The sequence below is a fragment of the Benincasa hispida genome, chromosome 12 (assembly GCF_009727055.1).
Source record: "Benincasa hispida cultivar B227 chromosome 12, ASM972705v1, whole genome shotgun sequence".
In the NCBI taxonomy this organism is placed as follows: domain Eukaryota; kingdom Viridiplantae; phylum Streptophyta; class Magnoliopsida; order Cucurbitales; family Cucurbitaceae; genus Benincasa; species Benincasa hispida.
This window is the reverse complement of record NC_052360.1, coordinates 43,614,818-43,636,351: the sequence shown is the minus strand read 5'-3', so window position 1 is coordinate 43,636,351 and position 21,534 is coordinate 43,614,818. Positions and strand designations below refer to the sequence as shown.

Sequence of the window (21,534 nt, the reverse complement as noted above, 5' to 3'; positions counted from 1 at the left end):
CATACCTTTGAAGAACAACTTGAATCTTGATTCCAGCTGCAAATCTCCTCCAAATTTGATTGTAAACCACCTCAAGGTCTTTCCTACTATCCTCTTGGTGCCTTAGATTGAGTTGTGGGACTCAAAATAAGCTTTGATCAAGGGAATTTGGAGAAGAAGATCGCTACTGCACCATGGAAGACGACCTTCTTACACCTCAAGTTTTTTAGCAAAAACTTAACAAGTGCATCCCCAAATTCCACTTCAATCTTCTCTATTTATTGCAAGACTTTCATGCAAAGAAGATTGTTGCATGAAATGCACCTCATGCTTGGAAAATTGACTCAATGCAAATGGTGGAGAATGTGTGAGTTACTTGGAATGGAAAGGGGAGAAATCCCACTTTTTCCATTTTCCATCTTTTCAATTTTGATTGGGATAGTAGTAAATATAGACAATAGATCCAACGTATTAGCAGATATAACATAATGTAAAAAAATTGTAAATATAGCCAAATTTAAATAGTCTATGAATGATAGACCATATTATTGGTAGAGTCTATCAGTGATATACAATATCACTAGTAAGAGTCTATCCACGATAGAAATCTATAGCTGATAGACTTGGGAGTCTATCAACGATAAAAGTCCATCACTGATAGACTTGTCTATATTTGTAATTTTCTTAAATGATGTCATGACCTTGGTTATTATTCCTAAAATTGCTATCAGTTGCAATTACCCATTTTGATTTTTAGATTGATTTCTAAAATCAATTTTTGTATTCAAAAATGAATTTTCTATTAATTTTATAAAACTAATTCATTCATTAATTTAAACTTAATAAGAAATAATTAATTAGCTAGTAGGGGGACCTCGTGGACCTACAAATCATGGGCTCTAACGATCCGAGATTAATTGGCTAAACTCTTTACACCGAATTAACCCGCATTTGTTAACTATTGGGTCACTCCACTAAAGCCCAGAGTTGCACTCCCCTCACTGTGGATATATTATGTCCGCTCGATATAACTATGATTAGTAAGTTAACCCTTCACAGGTTGTTCCTAATAATGATTGGGTCAAATGGTTGTTTTACCCCCGAGATTACCTCTTGTTCCTTAAGTCCCACTGATCATCTAATAAAAAAATTGGTTTGTGATCCGATCAACAAACCGAGTCTCTCTTAGGCCAATGAGAGGGTGGGGCCCCTTATTCAAGACCGGAGTCAGCACTTAAGAGAATGACCTCTTTAATGTCCCTGAAAGCGGGTAGGAGTGAATTCTATCTTGTACCCTATGTCCCCAGCTATCTACCCGGTCTTACCCCTGAAATGGAGGTTTACTGACACGGTGCTGTTGAGCCAACCCTCACCTATGCAAATCTAAGGATAATCCCAAATAAGCAAGAGTTCATAGTTAGCTTAGGATTAAGGTCAAGTTACCTAGGTCATCGCTTTGAAATAGTCAGTCTTAAACAGTAAACAGCGTTATAAAGTAAGAGTGACTTATTTCATGGTCCGATCTTATACAAACTCATTGCACAAAACGCCCCCACTCCTCATATCATGACATGTACAAATTAGGATCACATCATCTGTAACACTTTACAACTCCTTGTAACTACTACAAAGTGAGCTGCATCCAATAGTGTTACTAGAATAAGGCACCCAATCTTTATTGATATACTATAGATCATTTTGACTATTTACTCGAATTTGATCCACTTTTATGTCTCTATATAAAGTTTAAGTATTCATGTAATAGTCATGGATCTTTTAGTTTATTGGATTTATTTCTAAAACAAAATAAGAAATTCATATATTCAATAACAACTTATTGAATTTTCAGAATAAGTTTAGTTGTTTACAAACTACGAGTTTTAGGACTAAAACCCAACAAACTCCCACTTGGAGTAAAACTCTAGTGGTAAGATATATATCTGAATATATAATACTGATTTTTTGAGTTTTTACAGAGAAATACAATAAACTAGGGCAACACATACCCATGGTTTACCATTCAATATCTCATACCCAGTTTTTCTTCCACTTGCCATAGGTTATTTACCTGGTAGTCCAGTCCTACTAGGAGATTCTCAAACACTTTAGCCAAGAGAATTGTTGTAAACATGTTAATGTACAATAGACTTCTTATTAAACTATATGCAGAATGCATCTTATTTTCACATCACTTGTTTCTCAATAATGGCAAGGAAGTCATACATTCCTCCCACTACATTGAGGTACTCTCAACTCTTTGAGTAAGATGCATCTGACCTATCTAAACAACCTTTATTTACGTTGTATGTTTTAATCAATAACTCTTTATTGATATATATGCAAGCTCTAATAGAAACAAATAATACATGTTGATCTCGAACAATATTCCAACACTTAAGGGTTTGATATTGACACTTATATCGATCTTTTCAGATTTCTGAACTATGTAAACATCTTTTACATATCATAAACAACGTTTATGAGTTCTCCATATCTCATATGGATTTCAGAAATACCTTAAAACTGAAATGATGTTCGAATACAAGTAAGGAAATTAGGTGTAGAAAGTGTTCACTGGATTTCATGTTCTACCAAATAGTCCTAGGAATCTCAAACTTTCTATATTTTGATCCAATCGAAGTATTTTGGTTTTATTTTTTGACTTTTCAAGTGCTTAAACTTATCACTTAGGTTAAACAACTACCTGCCTTTATTTATTTCTAGTCGTTTTAAATATCTAAATATTTGCAAAATGCTTTTAACTAGGTTGGTTCTAACGGAAGTTGTTTTGCAGTAGAACAAACATAACTTTTGCTAATGAACATTTCATTTACAACAAAAATTTATACAATTTGTTCTTTATAATAAGAAAAAATAACTTTTATTACAATAACAAAAGTATATAAGATCATCTTCAGATAGCAATAGCAATATCTCCCACTGGTCAACCAAAGTACAGTAAGCAATCTACAGGAACTAGTTTGCCTGTTTTACTTTCTCTGCTCTCTTATTTGCAAGGTACTAAGGGTAGTTTCTCTTCCAGTGTCCTTCTTCGTTGTAGTGGAAACATTTTCTTTTATCTGCAACGTTAGCCTTGCCTTTTCTACCAGTGGGTTTCTTCTTCCCTTTCCTCTTGTTCTTTTTAACTTGAATACCCTTAGTCTATGAAGAAGAAGGAATATCAGGCTTTGTGGAGGAATTCCCCTCTTCTCAGTGGTTGTAACATCTACTTTCGATTCCAGACCTGTTGCTCTCATCATAGTTTGGTAAGCCTGTAACTCATTTAAAAGAGTAGTCAACTTGTATTCTATTTTATTCATAAGTGTGTTCGTGTAGAAATGTAAAAAACTCTTTGGAAGAGATTTTTGACTAAAACCAACTTGACTCCTCTCGTCAACAACAGTCCCATTTATTTCTGCCACATTGAAATGGGCCATCATGTCCAGGATATGTTCTCTAATAGAGGCCCCTTCTTTTATGACAATTTTAAATGTATTTTATAACATCATACCTCAGGGGGAAGGACGGTTGTCCAAACATCCCATGGAGAGATTCTATAATCTCTTTAGCAGTACCTATACTCTCGTGTTTCTTTGCCAAGACATCAGATATGCTAGCAAGGATATAGGCACGGGTTTTTTCATTAGCCCCGATCCATCTTTCGTATGCAACCCGAACAGTTCGATTTGCATTTGAACTAGGAATGGGAGGACACACCTCTGTTCGTAGATCATCTATCACCAATATAGTATTCAGGTTTGCTTTCCAGGTGGCATAATTATCCCCAATAAGTTTATCAGACGCCAACAATTGTATAATGAACTCATCATTCTGAGAAATATAAACAATTTTTATCAGTGAATTGCTCTTTTAACCCAATCAAGTTTTAGCAAAGTAATAACCCAAGATTACTTTTATAATGATATTACAGCAAGATATTGTTGACTAAATACTATCTCTAGAATAACTCATATTCCGATAGTCATTTAGCTACCGTTTTTTGTTAGAAATTACTAACTCTTTAGTAATTCTATAAGTATAACTCTCTGTTTCAGACTTCGGAAGTCGGCCCCAACAATGCTCCCAAATTGGAAAGTTAAAGTTAAAAATGACTTTAGAAATCCTATCCATTTCTGGAGTTTGATTTGTCCTGAATCCTATGTTAAAACCTCTGAAGGGATAGCCATCATTAAACGACTAGCAAGGTCGAGGAATCTCACGGTCCAAACTAATAGAAGAGATTGCAGGATATGTTGACACATATCCTTCACCCACTTACTATGCTACTTCCCCTATTACTTTGATCTTGACCTCATGACGAATAATTTTTGAATGGAGGTCACTCCTAGGGTGACACAAAGTGTTGCACGGATCTCACGGTGGGAATTTTCTAAGGACGTGAGAATTGAAATCAATATATCGTATATTTGATTTTCCATTGAACAACTTCCCCTCATTCTCCTTGATTGATTCACACAAACACTATTCGAATGGAGGTCACTCCTAGGGTGACACGAAGTGCCCATGAACCTCATGGTGTGAACATCTTGAGACATGAAAATTAAAATCAAAACATCATATTTGATTTTATGGTGAACAACTTCCCCATTCACCAAAATCTCAATTCATGTAAACGCTTTTTTAATGGAGGTCACTCCCAGGGTGACATGAAGCGAAACATGAATTTCGATTGTGAACTCTTAGAGACGTGAGAGCTAAAAATAATCATAATCATATCATATATGTTTATTAATCTTCCACCGAAGCGTTCTAACATATCATATACGTTATTTATTTTCACTGAAGTGTTCTAATAGCATATCATATATGTTATTAAACTCCTACTGAAGTGTTATAACGTTAAACGGGGTATACATTTCCTTAAGATTATTCCGACTAATTAAACAACCCAAGTCTAGGTGTTTATCCAAGTATAACATTTATATTTGGATTTAATCTACGATGTCTAGGTGATAAACCAGTTTTCAAACCTCACACCACTCATGTATTGCTCATAAAACCAGTTAACAATGCTCAATTATTCGGTTATAATCCTCAGGTAGGAGGTGTTCTGTAGGCCGTCAACTTAAATACCTCCAGCCTTAGACAGGATTATATACTGGTTGAGTTTGTAACCCTAGTTTTACAAGTTTAGCGACCTATTTTAACTATTAAAACAAGTGGTTAACCTACATGAGCATGCAACTATTCTTTGTTATGAATTTTAAATGTCTAACCCAATTTTATAACAACTTACAAAATTTTAGACACGTTAAATATCCACAACAAACATCGAAGGCATTCAATATTTAATATAACACATATTAAATAAAAAAAACCCTAAACATGCATACTATATATTATAACACTTTATAACATACTTTCAATGCATGTAACATGCTTCCTATGGTGGGATTTTAAATCTACATGGCATACTATATGCACATACAAGAGTTCTTTAATTATAACATACATAACATGTATAAATAATAAAATACATACTGATATGGTTTTAGTTTTAGCATTTTCAAGCAAACAAAGGCCAAATTATTACAAAAAACTAGCAAGAATCGGCTCGAAAACGCTTTGGGACCACTCGAACATCCTCAAATTAGACCCGAACAGCTTGAACGGGACCTGAATTCCCTAAACTGGACTAGCCAAAAACCATTTGAGGTTGAACGAGACCGGACAAAAAGAAAACCGATCAAATCGGCTCAAACTCGCTCGCCCACTCGTCAAACCGGTTGAGAACTCGTTGCTCGACAGTTGGCTAGTTCAAACTCACTACTCGATTGGTTCAACTCGTGCTCGATGCTCGTTGAAACTCGATCCTCAATAGCATATGAGCAGCGTTGCAACGCTGCTTGGACAGAAGCTCACAAACAGATTTCTGCAACTTGGCCTTCTTCACTTCTTTTTTCAATTACAACTTAATTTCAACTCTAATTATTCCAAATAAATTAAAGACTCTTGAGCACACATATAAGCTCATCAATCAAAAGCCAATTAAAAATTTAACAAAGGAATCAAAGAGAATTTAAATGCCAAATCTTAGAAAACCATATCGGTGCACCATTTTCATATATCTCGTGAAAATGTTGGGATTGGTGTCCTAATTCTCCCGAAATCTCATTGTTTTGTAAAGATACACATTGTTTAATGAATAAAATAAGTGTTATTTAATTCTGGCATTTACTCATATCAAATAAACAAAGCTCCTTGGTTATCTTATGTGAACTTAAGCATGTATATGTGATATACAAGTGGATCATACCTTAAGTGATAACCTAAATAGGTCAGTAGTATAAGGATTAAGGTGGGATACTCGATCCTGGTGACACTACGGATACGGCCCGCTCTGTAGAGGTTTGCAAGTGTTGTAAACTACTACAGATGGTAGATTCTGACCATTCATGTGGAGACATGCAAAGAGGGTTGTCCTATACAAAGAGTTTGTATAAGACCTGGACCACGAGATGACTAGACTCTGTATATAACACTGTTGATACTAGAGATTTGTATCTCACCTAAACGACCATAGGTGACATGATCTCAATCCTGAGTGTTTTGGGGACTCCTACCTTTGAAAGTAGTCCTTTGATTAGTATGGATGAGAATGGCTAGATTGCCAACTAACATGCCTACCTTTTTGGGGACTTGTCTTATCTAGGAGCTGGGAACTCAATCCACAAGATGGAATTCACTTCTTTCCCAAAGCAGGGATAATTTGAGAGATTTCTCCCTTAAGGGCTGATTCCAGGGCTTGACCATAGTAGCCACAGCTTCTCTTTGGAAGAGAAGACTATGTCATAGTAGGACTATGATTTATGTTCATTAGAGGGATCAATGGTACATAAAGAGTTAGATGTAACTATAGGGGCATAACGGTTATTGGCCAACTGTACTTACGAGCGATCTGTGAAGGGTTGTCGCACTACTAATTGGTTAAGATGGACATATAATATACTTGTGGTAAGGAGAGTTCAACTGTCAGTCTTTAGTGGAGTACCTGGAAGTTAATGGATAGTGGATCTCGTGACTAAAGAGTTTAGTCAGTTATTCACGTACCATTGGAGCTTCGAGCTACAGGTCCATGAGGTCCCCTTGGTAGCTCAATGGATTCAGTTGAGGATCAGTTCTTGGTATTGATTTGAAATGTTCAATTTGACAAGAGGTTTTTTTATTATATATGATATAATCGGTATGATGTATGAGATACATCTAGTGGAGGATTGATGTAAATGAGATTCACATTAAGCACCATGAAATAGAAAAAGAACTATGGTTTATATGTTTCATGAGATGAAATATTAAAACCCATATATATGGTATGATAAGTTGGTTATCATTTACATTTATAATAATATTAATTATTGGATAATTAATTCTTCTTCTTTAATAACCAATTGAATGGGTGGTTATTGGTAATTCATGGTAAGCGTGAGATAAAAGAAAAATGGTTTTCCTAATTTTAGTAAGTTTTACAAAAGGTTGAAATTTGGTTTTGAGATTTCTCTCGGCAAAAAAGGATCTCACGAAGTTGTCAAGTAAATACAGATTTACTAAACGACAGCTTGGGCGAACTAAACGATCGTGCAGTGGCGAGCTAAACAATCGTACAATATTTACTAAACAATCACGTAGCTTTTGCTAGATGATCGCTTGCCCAAAGTAAACGATCGTGTAGTGTATGTAGGCAACAGACTGAGCTAAACGATGAGCTAAATGATCGCATAGTTTTTGCTAGACTATCGCATTGCTTTAGCTAAACGATTGCGCATCGACCTATACGATAGGTCTCCGCCATCTCTCACTTGCCTAGTCGTGTACACGATCGGTGTTTCCTCCTTCGTCTGCCTCATTCCAAGTCCGAACAGAGCCCACCCTCTGGATTCTCACACCGAGAATACTAAGGTAGCCTTGTTGGTGGTGTCATACTCAACTCAACATCTCGAGGTGCTTTGGAGACCGTTCGTGTTGTTGCTGAAGAGTTCGTGACCAAAGTAATCATTGAGGACGTGCGCGAAGTGTTCGTGCTTTGTTGCGGTCGTGTAGATCGAGCATTCGAGGTTAAGGAGCGTCGAGACACATCTTCAAATGTTCGTACAGTTTTCTCTTTGTTCATTTGAGTCTTCATGCTATAATTTCTATATTAATTGTATAACCACTTGTTGTGTAGACGACTGTAATATGTGATGTTCATTCATGATTGTGATATTGAATAATCTTATTTTCGCTGCTCATGGAAATCTCTAGTCTGATATCCTTCAGAAAAAACAGCCACCAAACCAAAATTAAACCAAATTGAATGCTTAAAAGATGCTCTGATACTAATTGTTAGAGTTAGAAAACATACAGCGGAAGTAAAATGGATCAATAAGCATTCTAATTCATTAATTTTGGCTTTAAATTAAGCATGCTTATAAACTAATAAGAGGGTTTCATGAAATACCTTTGAAGAACCACTTGAATCTCGACTCCAGCTGCAAATCTCCTCCAAATCTGCTTGTGATCCACCTCAAGGCCTTCCCTACTATCTTTTTGGTGCCTTAGATTGAGTTGTGGGACTCAAAATAAGTTTTGATTAAGGAAACTTGGAGAAGAAGATCACTGCTGCACCATGGAAGAAGACCTTCTTACACCTAAGTTTTTCAGCAAAAACTTATCAAGTGCATCCCTGACTTCCACTTCAATCTTCTCTATTTATTGCAAGACTGTCATGCAAAGAAAATCGTTGCATGAAATGCACCTCATGCTTGGAAAATTGACTCAATGCAAATGGTGGAGAATGTGTAAGTTACTTGGAATGGAAAGGGGAGAAATCCAACTTTTTCCGTTTTCCATCTTTTCAATTTTGATTTCTAAATTGATTTCTAAAATCAATATTTTTTCTAAAATGAAATTTTTATTAATTTTACAAAATTAATTTTTTAATAAAATTAATAATTAATTAAATANATTTTTATTAATTTTACAAAATTAATTTTTTAATAAAATTAATAATTAATTAAATAATTTAATTAATTCTAATTAATTTAATATCAAATATTAAATTAATTTAACACTAATTACACCATTATGAATCGTTATTTATGAATTTAATATTTAAATCATATTTAAATATTAGTTGATTCTCCAATTTCATTTAAATTAAATGCGTAATTATATCACATATATTTACTAATTCCCTTAATTCTAATTTGAACGTTTCAAATTAACGTATCACACTACTCTAAGGCTACCATTTATGAGCTAGTAGAGGGGCCTCGTGGACCTACAAATTATGGGCTCTAACGTTAATTAACACTAATAACCCTCATTCGTTAACCACTGGTTTACTCCACTAAAGTCTAGAGTTGCACTCCCCTCACTATAGATATATTATGTCCACTCGATATAACCATAATTAGTATGTTAACCCTTCACAGGTTGTTCGTAACAATGGCTATTAAATTGTTGTTTTACCCTTGAGATTACCTCTTATTCCTTAAGTCCCACTGATCCTTTAATAAACAATTGGTTTGTGATTCGATCAACAAACCAAGTCCCTCTCAGGCCAATGAAAGGTTAGGGCCCCTTATTGAAGACCCGGAGTCGGCACTTAAGGGAACAACCTTTCTATTATCCCTAAAAGCGGGTAGGAGTGAATTCCATCTTGCACTTTATGTCCCAAGCTATCTACCTGGTCTTACCCCTGAAATGGAGTTTATTGAGCCGACGTTGTTGAGCCAACCCTCACCTGTGCAAATCTAAGGATAATCTCGAATAAATAAGAGTTCATAGTTAGCTCAGGATTAACATCAAGTTACCTAGGTCATCGCTTTGAAATAGTCAGTCTTAAACAGTAAACAACGTTATAAAGTAAGAGTGGCTTACTTCGTGGTCAGATCTTGTACAAACTCATTGCATAGGACACCCCCACTCCTCATGTCATGACATGTACGAATTAGAATCACATCGTCTGTAACACTTTACAACTCCTTGTAACTACTACAAAGTGGGCCGCATCCAATAGTGTTACTAGAATAAGGCACCTAACCTTTATTCATATAATATAGATCATTTTGACTATTTACTCAAACCTGATCCACTTTTATGTCTCCACATAAAGTTTAAGTATTCATGTTATAGTCATGGATCTTTTGGATTTATTTCTAAAATGAAATAAACAATTCATATATTCAATAACAACTTATTGAATTTTTAGAATAAGTTTAATTGTTTATAAACTACGAGTTTTAGGACATAAAACCCAACACAAAGGTATTATATTTAGCAAACTCGCTTCTATAAAAGTTACTTTGAAGCATGTTTATACTCAAATTAAGTATAATTAGAGTGCTTATTGATTCTATTTTTCCTCCACTGCACATCAATATACTCTAACAGTTTTGTCATCTTGCCCTCAAAGCACGATTCTTCTAAACTATTTAGAAGTACATTTTCCACCAATCTCTCAATCTTATTGAGATTACTCTGACCTAACCATAGATGTCAAAGGTGGGCATTTTCTTTAGGAGAAATCCTTGGTCTCTTAGCAGTTGTTGTCATTCTGAATATTTCATGTCACACCCCACCCCAGACTACTCTCTGAGCCCGAGAAAGGGGATGACTGGAGCAGTTATCAACGCTTTTGTTGACACTTACTGCCTAATAACTCTTACGAATACCAATGAACAAATTCAATGACCAACTGATTAAGTCAATGAGGCAAACAACAACTGATTAGGTAGGCCCATTTTATTACAACTAAGTAAAGTTTATACAACTCCTAAACTTAACAACAAAGTTTACAATCAACAACTCTTTAAAACCCTCCAGAAGTGTAACTGTGGCTTGTGGCAGACCTTGACCTTAGCAGCACCCTGGAACTCCTTACCTTTCGCTACCTGAAAGGGGGGGGGGGTTGTAAAACATAAAACACGGAAAACATGAGCTATAAAGCCTAGTGAGTGGTGTCTTTAGATAAACAAATAACTTTGACTATAGAAATATATTTTTTGGAAATCAATGCATAGTCAACAAGAACATCACCACAAGTTCACAATTATTTCTCCAGCCAGACCGCTGGATTAACCCTAGCTCAACTGCTGGTTAAAAACAATAAACCCTAGCTTGACCGCTGGTTATTACATGATATAAACATCCCCAGCTTTACCACTGGTTATCCCTGGCATGATCATACTTTTTCCCTAGCACTTTCACATGTATACTAAAGAAATGTATCAACAATCCCTGTGGAAACTTTCCCTGTACCCTATTATCTCGCCAATGTGCACATCGACTATTTTCCCGCTAGCTATGCTTAGGTAACCTGTCTATATTTCCCACCGGTCTTCACCGAGTATAATTTCCCACCGACTGAAGCTGACTATATTTTCTTGCCAAGTACCTTTTCGAGCATGCTAACTATATATTCCTGGTACAATTTCAGTTTCCGACCCAAACATACAAGCAATAACTTAACAAGCATAGTAACAAGATAGACATATATCCCTGATCATGCCAATTTAATATTATTCCCTATATATATATTTAACTATATATAGAAATTATATCAATCAATACAATAACACAATAACCACTCACCTTGGTTGGTTAGGAACTTTCCTTTCCGAAGTTCCTTAGGTTTCCTTGGTTTCCCTTTTTAACCCTACGATCCAGGTTCAACTTAAAGCTCAGATTACTCATAGTTCTAAGCTTTATCTCGAGATACTTTCTTCTAAAAATATGCTCTAAAATTTCTCAGGAAGCTTACCTCATAATCTTAGCTCAGAACTTTTCGTGGTTTGGTCGGAAACATCAAGACTGGCCCAGCTTACCCAACAGCTCGATCCCTTTTTTTTGTCCTCATTCTCTAGCGCGATTCCTTGGAGACTCTTCTCTGGAAGCCCTACCCTTCAAACTAGGCTTTTTTAGCTTTCAGATGGATTTAGAATCACTCCAAACGCACGAGTATTCTGGGAGAACTCCTCTTCCCAATTTGATGCTACTTCTTGTCCTTTTTGTTCGACAACATCTCCCCTCTTGGAACCTCTCGACCAACGCATGGTCTTGCTACCAACGCATAGTCTCCTCCCAATGCACTTTTCTTTATGTCATTTGGAGAGAATTTGAGTTCTCATCTGAAGTCCTCGGCCCTATTTATATGCGTCCAAGATCTCTCTAAGGCCGACACCTCCTACTTGGCCGCATGTCCAAGTGTCTTTGCCATACACTATTAACGCAATCTTGCATCAGTATAACCCAAGGTGTCTTGCTCCCCTTTTACCAATGCATAGCCCTTAACTTTGCATGCCTTCTTATGAATCCACCTCATTTGCTTAAGGCTTAAGATTTCTTCTCAACAAGCCACATGTCCGGATGACGTCCTTGAATGCATCCATCCTTCATATGCGTACATCCAACTTCATATGCGTTCAACTAGGATATTGACCAACACTCGTTCAACGCATACTACTAGTTTGTCCTATGTGCCCACATGCCCTTGGATGTCCAACGCATAGCACATCACCAACGCATAGCATATCACCAATGCATTGCACATCACCAACGCATAATGCATCACCAACACATAGCACATCACCAATGCATTACATATCACCAACGCATTGCATTTCACCAACGCATAGCACATCACCAACGCATTGCACATCACCAATGCATAGCACATCACGAATGCATAGTGTAGCACTGTCACATCCATCGCGTCCATCGTATCCATCGCTACTTGCCATCGTATAACACTGTCGCATCCATCGCATCCATCTCATCCATCGTGCAACATCACCGCATGCCATCGCATCCATCATATCCATCGCATCCATCGCTGCATGCCATCGTATACTACCAATGCATTCCTTCAGCCATATGCCTCCAACACATTCCTTCGGCCGCATGCCTCCATCGCATACTACCAACGCATTTCTTCGGCCACATCACCACATGTCATTAATGCATAGCACCGTCGCATAGCATCACCATGTGACACCAACGCATAGTGCTACAGTATACCATTGACGCATACCCCCATCACCGCATGCCATCATACCACCGCAACCTACCAACGCATCTCCTTCCGCTACATGCCTTCGGCCACATGGACACATACCATTGTGTCCAATGCATCCATCGCAGCTGTCGTACCCCATGCATTGATCTAATCTTCAGCCACATAGACGCATACCATCGTGTCCAACGCATCCATCGTGCCTGCCTCCATCGCCACATGCCTCTATCCATCGCATCCAACGTCCAATGCCCTTGGATGAGCAACTTGAGGTTGCCGCATGCGTTTTCTAACTCAAGACCTTGGCTGCTGCATGCACTACTAACCTTCCAAATAACCTCTCAAAGTGTAATGGCCAACACATGGCACCACATCAACGCATAGTCCAACACTTAGCCATTTTTCTCCTTGGCTTCCAACGCATGGTTACTCTTGGCAATGCCTCTTGCCAATACTACGGCCAATCATGCATCCAACCTTACAAACGCATGGTTGCCTTTTCAACTTAATTCACACATGGGTCTTTTTGACCTTATGCTTAGCCAAATTCTCTCGATTAAAGCTTAACTCAAAACTACTCAAGAAAAATCTATTCAACACTTAGAAATTTCCTTCACTTCAACATAGTATTTAACTTTCACTTAGTTAATTTCCTTATCCACCTGCTTAAGTAGGAATAATGAAAATTCGGGTTTCACATTTCAGAATTTAGGACAACCTTTGTAACTAATAACCTTAGTACATATAAGTTACTTTCTTTTTAAGCAAATCCTATCTCTATTCTATTTTTAAAAATAAACAATTTACTTCCAGAAAACAAGAGAGAATAATTGTGTTCAATCAAACAAGAAATAGAGTTTAAATTCCTTTCCATTTTAGGAACTACATATACGTCATCTAATAATATCTATCATTTATTGTCCAAAAATAACTTATGCCTGCCTACGGCAACAACTGAAATGGCTTCACCAGTACCAACTCGAAGAGTCATCTCCCGAACATCCAATTGTCTCCAAGAATTAAATCCCTGATAGGAAGAACATACGTGATTAGTAGCCTCTGAATCAACTATCTAGCCAAAATCATTATTCTCTACTAAGCACGACTCTAGGACAAGTAAATCAGATTTACTGTCATTGGATCTTTTCCTATTCTGGAGAGCACTGGGATAAATTTGAACACCCTTATTATGAACTCCAAGTTTTTCTTTCAAGGTCAAATCTCTTTGATAAACTTCACTAGACATAGCAACTTTTGCTTCCTCTATTTGTCCCTTGACATTTAATACAAACTGGAGCTCAAATAGGGAGCTGACATTACTAGTTTCATATCTATATCAACCCCATCTTGCATGAATTGTGAGGATACTCGCTCAAACAACTCTTGCATTGATTGCATGATCTAAAGTGCAGTGACTATGCTCTCAAATATTTTTGCCAAGGCATCAAGTATGCTCGCCAAAATGTGAACTCGAGCCTCAAGATTGGCCTTCATTCACCTTTTGTATGCATCACGAACATTTTGTGTTGCATCAAGGGTTGAAATTGGAGGACATTCCTCAGTAAAGATGAAGTTAAGGTCATTAGCCACAAACATAATTTTAATCAATTATTTCCAAGTTGTGTAATTGAATTCGGTCAATATTTCAGCATTAAGAAGATTCATTGAAGTGCTTGTCATTTTTACTGATATAAAGCAAATTATTTTAGACACTTATGCAACCATTCATTTTAATCCAATTAATTTATCAAAAACATATAATGAACCCAACATTATTTCATTTTGCAATGATGCTTCAGTGCTTTAGGACAAAAGCCATCAAATGGTGGTCCGTCACCCCTTCCTTGTATTGAGACACTTCTTAACCAATCATTACACCAAAATAACTCTTATTCCTAAAATAATTAGTCACCATTGATTTGTTCAAGAAATCATTAACTTTTTTAACAATTTCTTGTAAGTGTGACCCTTCATTTTAGACCTTAGAGTTTCATCTCAATAAGCCAACCGAAGGAAAAAATCGATTGGGGCAAAAACTAAAGTGATCCTATCCAGAAACCATTTCTGAAGTTTACCCTTGATACTGACCTAATGCAATAACCATTCGAAGTGGGACACTCCTAGGGCATGTTGAGGCCATGCAAAAAGGTCTCACGATGCAAACCAATGAAGGAGACCATAGGAAATGTTGGCACATATCATTCTCTCATTTACTATAAACACTCTCTCCATTCACCTTGATACTCATGCAAACAAAATCCGAATGGGGACGCTTTCAGGGCACCTCGAGGCTAAGCAAGAGTCTCACAGTGTGAACTTTTAGGGAGAACGTGAGTGAAAAAAATTGACATATCGTATATATCTTTTTCCTCCCACTGAGTATTTTACAAAATGGGCTTAGTAACTTAGTAAAAACCGGCTAATTAATTTTAACTAAATCTTTGTTAATTTGCTCAATATAACGCTTATATTGATTAAAAAAAATATGTGACTTAAGTTGTTAAACTTTTTAACGAAGTCAATCACTTATTGTATGCTTATAAAATATTTGTCTAATTCACCTTCCAAGTTGGTTCCCAAGTCGAGGTGTTCCGTTCATCAGTTTAAATACCTCAGCCTAAACAGAACTTTCCTTAGACAAAGGTCCCTTAAGGGCAATTAGTTATAAATTTAATCTCTTATTGAAATTCCTTTTAATCCTATTAAAACGAATTAAAAGATTAACCTATTTCTAATCTCATTAGAAACATGTTTAGCATAAGTCTAAGTGAATTAATTTTAAACCTTTAAAATTGGACCTATGTTTGCTTACAACTCTTTATTATAGATTTTAATTCTAATTTCATTATACTTATAACTATTATAAAATAATGAAAATAAAATCTATAATTGCATTCGAATACATTTGATTAAATATAACATTTATATTTATTTAAGTAATGTCATCACAGTGCAAATTTTATTTTAATTGAAGAATATAACACTTTTATATAACAATTATTAAGCGCACATATCCATCATGTCATCATACATTATAACAATTATAACCTAACATGATGCATGAACATGCTTGATGTACAATATATCTAAAATAATATAACACTGATATTAAGATGCATGAACATGCTATTTAATCATGCATCTAAAAAATATAACACATACATTTTGACGTGATGCATGAACATATTTATCCTAAGGTGAGATAAATCTAAATGACATACTTTATGCACCATTCAAAAATAATTTAAATCATACATCTCATGCATAATTAAATTAACAAAATAGCAAAGTTGACCAGCTATTGGCATTCCTAAAAAATCAACTAAAATCTAAAACCCTGGATTTTAGAAAATCCTAAAAGAAAACAGAAAAATATTTATATAAAAAAAAATGCTTTTGTTTAGTGGCGACGGCGGATAAACCTGGACTCAAAATGGTGATCCAACCATTCAAAATGAGACCCTAAGTGTCCTGAATATATTGACCAAATTTCAACATGATTCAACGATTAGTACTATAGTTATCGACAACCTAACTCACTGCATTGTTTCTCTCCATTTTTTCTTGTTTTGCCTTTTTTTTCCCAGGTTCTTTTCACAGCAACTTTTTGCTATGAAAGACACAGACTTACAGATTCAATTTACAGTAAACAAAAATATCCATAAACACTGGATTTTGCATTGATCTCATCAATTAAAGCTGTAAATCTAAATGCCAAAAGTCTAAATAGTCAACCCGAAAACCACAAATAAAACCACATATATTTCATGCATATATTTTAAAAATAACCCACCATTCTATTCTGATTTTGTTACTAAAAACTAAAAATCAAAATTGCTCAAATCGGGCTCTGATACCAATTGAAGGGATCAAATTCCAAGTGAAAGTGTGTGATCGCCTTGTAATTTTGTTTCCAATTTTACATAAATAAAATACGGTATAAAAATAATAACATAATGGATAAACAATCAAGATTAGTATGCAGAAGAAAAGAGGGAAGAGCTAAACCTTACTTTTGTAGATTCCCAAATTCTTCACGATTCCCTCCACGTCTTCTCCGTAACGTATCTTCAATGATCAAGAAACACCACCATTAGTGAAACCTTGTTATTCTTTAAGATCCCAAGAATTGAATGTGTGGTCTCCAAGACTTGGAAATTGAAAAAGAAGTAATAAAGAAAAGAAGAGAGATTTTAAGAGAAGTAGTAGGAGACTAGGATTCAGTATTCCTCATTCAACTGTATCACAAACATGAGTCATGAAGACCTATTTATAGACAGGAGCGGTGACCCCCTTCTCCTAGTCTTTACTATTCCTACTCTAGTTCTAATTTAATTAAATAAATTTTATTTAATTAATTAGTCTAATAATTAAATAACCATATATATTAAATTCAATAAAATATACACAATAAATAAATAAATAAACATCACGTGTTTATTTATCTCTACTTTTTAAAAATTAATTAATTAACCATTAATTAATCAATTAAACGACTATATTACATCATATTTAATATAGAATTAATCAACATATTATTGTCATATATTTATATGTATACATCTCTTTAATATTTGAATCTTATTCAAATATTTTTCTTTCTTAATTATAGATCACATTTATAATTAACCATATTATACTAATCTTATTAATATGCAATTGATTTGAAGAGTTCAAACTATTCCTCTTATATATCATTTAGTGAGCTAACAAGTGGACTTTATGGACCTACAAATTAGAAGCTCAAATGATATAAGATTAATTAATTAAACTCTTTAATTAAATTAATCAATTTTCATTAACTATCGGTCACTCCACTAAAGAGCGATAGTTGCACTCTTCGCACTATAGATTTATTTTTGTCTGCATGGATATAATCAAACAACAGTGAGTCAACCTTCACAAATTGCTCATAACTATAGCTGGATCAAAATACCATTTTTCTCCTAAAGTTACATCTTACTCCTTAAATACAACTGATCCCTTTAATGACAAATAGTTTATAGTCCAACTATAAACTAACACCTCTTAGCCAATGAGAGGTTGAGGCCTTAATGTTCAAGACTTCGAATTAGCTATTAGAAGAGCAATTTTATTTATTTTCCCTAAAGTCAGAAAAGGAGTGAATTTCATCTTGTGTAGTTGTGTTCCTAGCTCCCTACTCGGACAAGTCTCCAAAATGGTAGACTTGTTGAGTTGGTTAACAAGGTCATTCTCACCCATACAAATCAAAGGATTGCCCTCATAGATAGGAGTTCACAACTCACTCAAGATTAAGGTCAAGTCACTTATGGTTATCCTAGTGAAATGTAAATCTCTTCTAGCAACAGTGTTATATAGAGAGACTACTCTTTTTGCAGTTTGTTCTTATACAAACTCTTTGTTTAGAATACCCCCACTCACATGTCTCCACATGAATGATCAAGATCAAATAATTTGTAGCACTTTACAACAATTATAACATTTATAAAGTACGTCATACTTGTAGTGTCACTAGGATAAGGTGTCCAGCCTTATCAATCTACTATAGACCATTTAGGTTATTACTTAAACATGATCCACACGTATGTCTCTACATACATGTTTAAGTTTCATAAAATAACATTGGATCTTATTTTATTGAATTAAATTAATGCAGTCTAAACATTATAAAATACCTCTTATTTTATATATACAATTTGTCTTTATAAACTACAAGATACACTTGCTTTAGGACATTAACTCTAACATAGGGTACCCTTTAGAGTGTGTATTTCAGGCACTAGTTGGTATATTATTTCTTGAGTATTTTAATGCTTGATGATTGGTGCAAGAGCTAGAGTAGGGAGAAAACTGAAGAAGCTCAATTAAATCTCAAGTCAGTTATTGAGTTTTGAATTAAAGGAGAATTCACACACTGACGTAGAGAATAAAAAATTTTGGCTTTATAAACTCTCAATGAATAGGATGTGTATCAATTTTTCTGTGGATAGGTGTTGCATGTATTGAGAAGTAAATGAGATTGGAGTTAAGAGCATGCATATTTGGGATTCCATTTATTCAGTATTTGAATTATTCTTCTTTTCCTCTTTTTCTCATTTCTTTTCTTTGCTCGAGACTAGCAAAGCTTCAAGTTTGAAAAACACCTAAAATGTGTTTTTTCTTACCTTCAGATTTAAAGCTAGTTTTGCTAGTTTGTGTGATTTGACGTGGTTAAATTAGTTAATTTTGGGAAATCGAATCATAAGAGCAATTCGGGCTTAATTGGAACGAAAATTGGTGCAACTTTCTCAATACAAGGACTCTAGGACCAACCATGCAAAGAAAAGTGAAATAACAAGGTAAAAAATCATGAGTTGAAGAAAAGGCAGAGCACAGCTGTGTTGAGGCAGGCACTGGGGTCGGGTTGTGGACCCGAGAGCACTCTTTTGGAGAGAGCCATGGCGCTCCATGCTCCGAATTTCAGCACGCATATCATCAGCGTAGCACGACTGCAGTTCTCACGAGTGCAATGATGCTTCGACACAAATTCTTTTTTTAAACCCTCGCCATTTACATGATTGGATAGGAGTTTTTTTATTAGGATTTTGACCAAAAAGAGAAGAGAGACGTCTAAGAACTCAGCTACCATTGGAGATCAATCCAGAGCTCAACGACGAGAGTCAAGAGATCAAGATTGCAACTTAGTTACAGTGAAGGAGATTCATTACCTATTTATCTTTCTTTCTTGCATTCTATGATAAAACTCTGTATTACATCTATCATTTTGACAATCATGAGTAATTCTAGGGTGTTGTTCATGTTATGAATTCATATTGAACTGATTATTAATATTTGGGTCAATTATATGAAGGTTGGATTTTAATCTCTTTGTGCAAATTCTTTTGTTTGATTGGCCATTAAACAATTGCTCTAGATTGAATTTTTTGCTTGTGAAATAAAAATTTAGCTGAATCTGAGTGATTAAACTATTATTTACTAATGGATGAAAATGATTAAATAATAATAAAGCTGAAATTGAAGAATCTTAATGCGACATTGGTATAACCATTAGAAAGAAATTCAAATTGGTATATTCATGCTAGAATGGATTAAGCTTGACAAAGGACATCTTGAATTCAGAATTTTAGGCTCATTTGATCTAATTAGTTGACTCGTTTGTTAACAACGATTCAGAAATTCATAACGGAACGACACCCTATAATCATTTTTCCATTGAACTGTTAGATCTATTTTCTTTGTTTACTAGTTTCAACAACGAACTTTTTAGTCGATTATCCCAAATAAAATTAGCAAGTACATAACTCTTCATCACCAATCTCTTAGGACAATACCTATTTCAGGATTCATTATAGCGATACATATGCTTGTGTGCTATCATAGTGCCTTAGGGAGTCTTATGTACCTAATGGTATGTACTATACCTAATTTAGCCCACTATTCCAGTTTAGTAAGCAGATATATGGTGAACTCAAGGAAGACTTATTGGGAAGCTACCAAATGTATGTTTAGATACTTAGTTGACACTTAAAAGAAAGGTATTTTTTATAAACACCCTGATACAACTAGCCTAAATCTAATAGGCTACTCAAATTCAAACTTTGTTGGTGATATGGATAAGCAAAGGACTCTAACAGGGCATGTGTTTCAATTTGGTGGAAATATTATAAGATGGAAATCAAACTTACAATCTATTATAGCCTTATCTACCATAGAAGCCAAGTTTATAGCTTTAACAGAAGTTGTAAAAGAAATAAAGTGGCTATAAAAACTTCTAAAGGACTTAGATTTAAGTATACATGTGACAAACAAAGTGCTACTCACCTAACAAAGAATCCTCAGTTTCATGATAGAATAAAACATGTAGACATATATTTACATTTTATCATAGATGAGGTGGAAAAAGGTGAAATTAAAATTGAAAAGGTTACGACAGAGGAGAATTTATCTGATTTCTTAACCAAGATAGTTATACGCTCCAAGCTATAGTACTATCTAGGTATATTAAAAATAGTAGACCATCTAGCTGAAGAATAAAGCTGACAAGGAACAGACCAAGGTATCAAGTTAATTTTAGCTCAAGGTGAGAGTTGCAATTACTTTAACAAAAGCTCAAATTACTGAAACAACTCTATCTTCTGCAATTAGCATAACAGAAAATAGTTAAGGAAATTGTTGTAACAAGAAACAATTTAATTGATTTTTCAGCTTACCTGTTATGAAAACAAAATTGACAAATCTGTATATATAAATAAAAATAAAGGAAGATAGAGTGAGTGATTTTTACTCTGAACATTTGTAATAAAAAACTTGAGTTAAATAAGAGATCATAATTCATACCTTGGAAGTGGATATAGGCCTTCTATAACCGAACCACTATAATTGTTGTGTACCTCTTCTTCTCTTCTCCATGTTTTCTACTTTGGATGTCTGATTCTTCTTTACCTCACTTATCAATCTCCATTTGAGCACATTGAAGACAGAAGGAAGAAAGAAGAGTTATGTAAGAGAGTTTTGTTCTTCTTAAATTTCTGTTAAATTGGTAGAAAGAATGAGGAAGAGAT

The 21,534-nt window shown here is 35.0% G+C and overlaps 1 long non-coding RNA gene across 2 annotated transcripts; it reads right to left on the bottom strand.

Moving 5' to 3' along the window:
- Positions 1-3,702: 3,702 nt before the first annotated feature.
- Positions 3,703-21,534, bottom strand: LOC120068487. 2 transcript variants are annotated; one of them, XR_005479213.1, is made up of 4 exons: positions 21,311-21,534; positions 17,000-17,059; positions 8,435-8,624; positions 3,703-3,810 (listed from the first exon to the last, which is right to left on the bottom strand). It is a non-coding gene; the product is annotated as an uncharacterized LOC120068487 (long non-coding RNA). The 2 variants fall into 2 exon arrangements; XR_005479214.1 differs by having other exon boundaries at positions 17,005-17,059.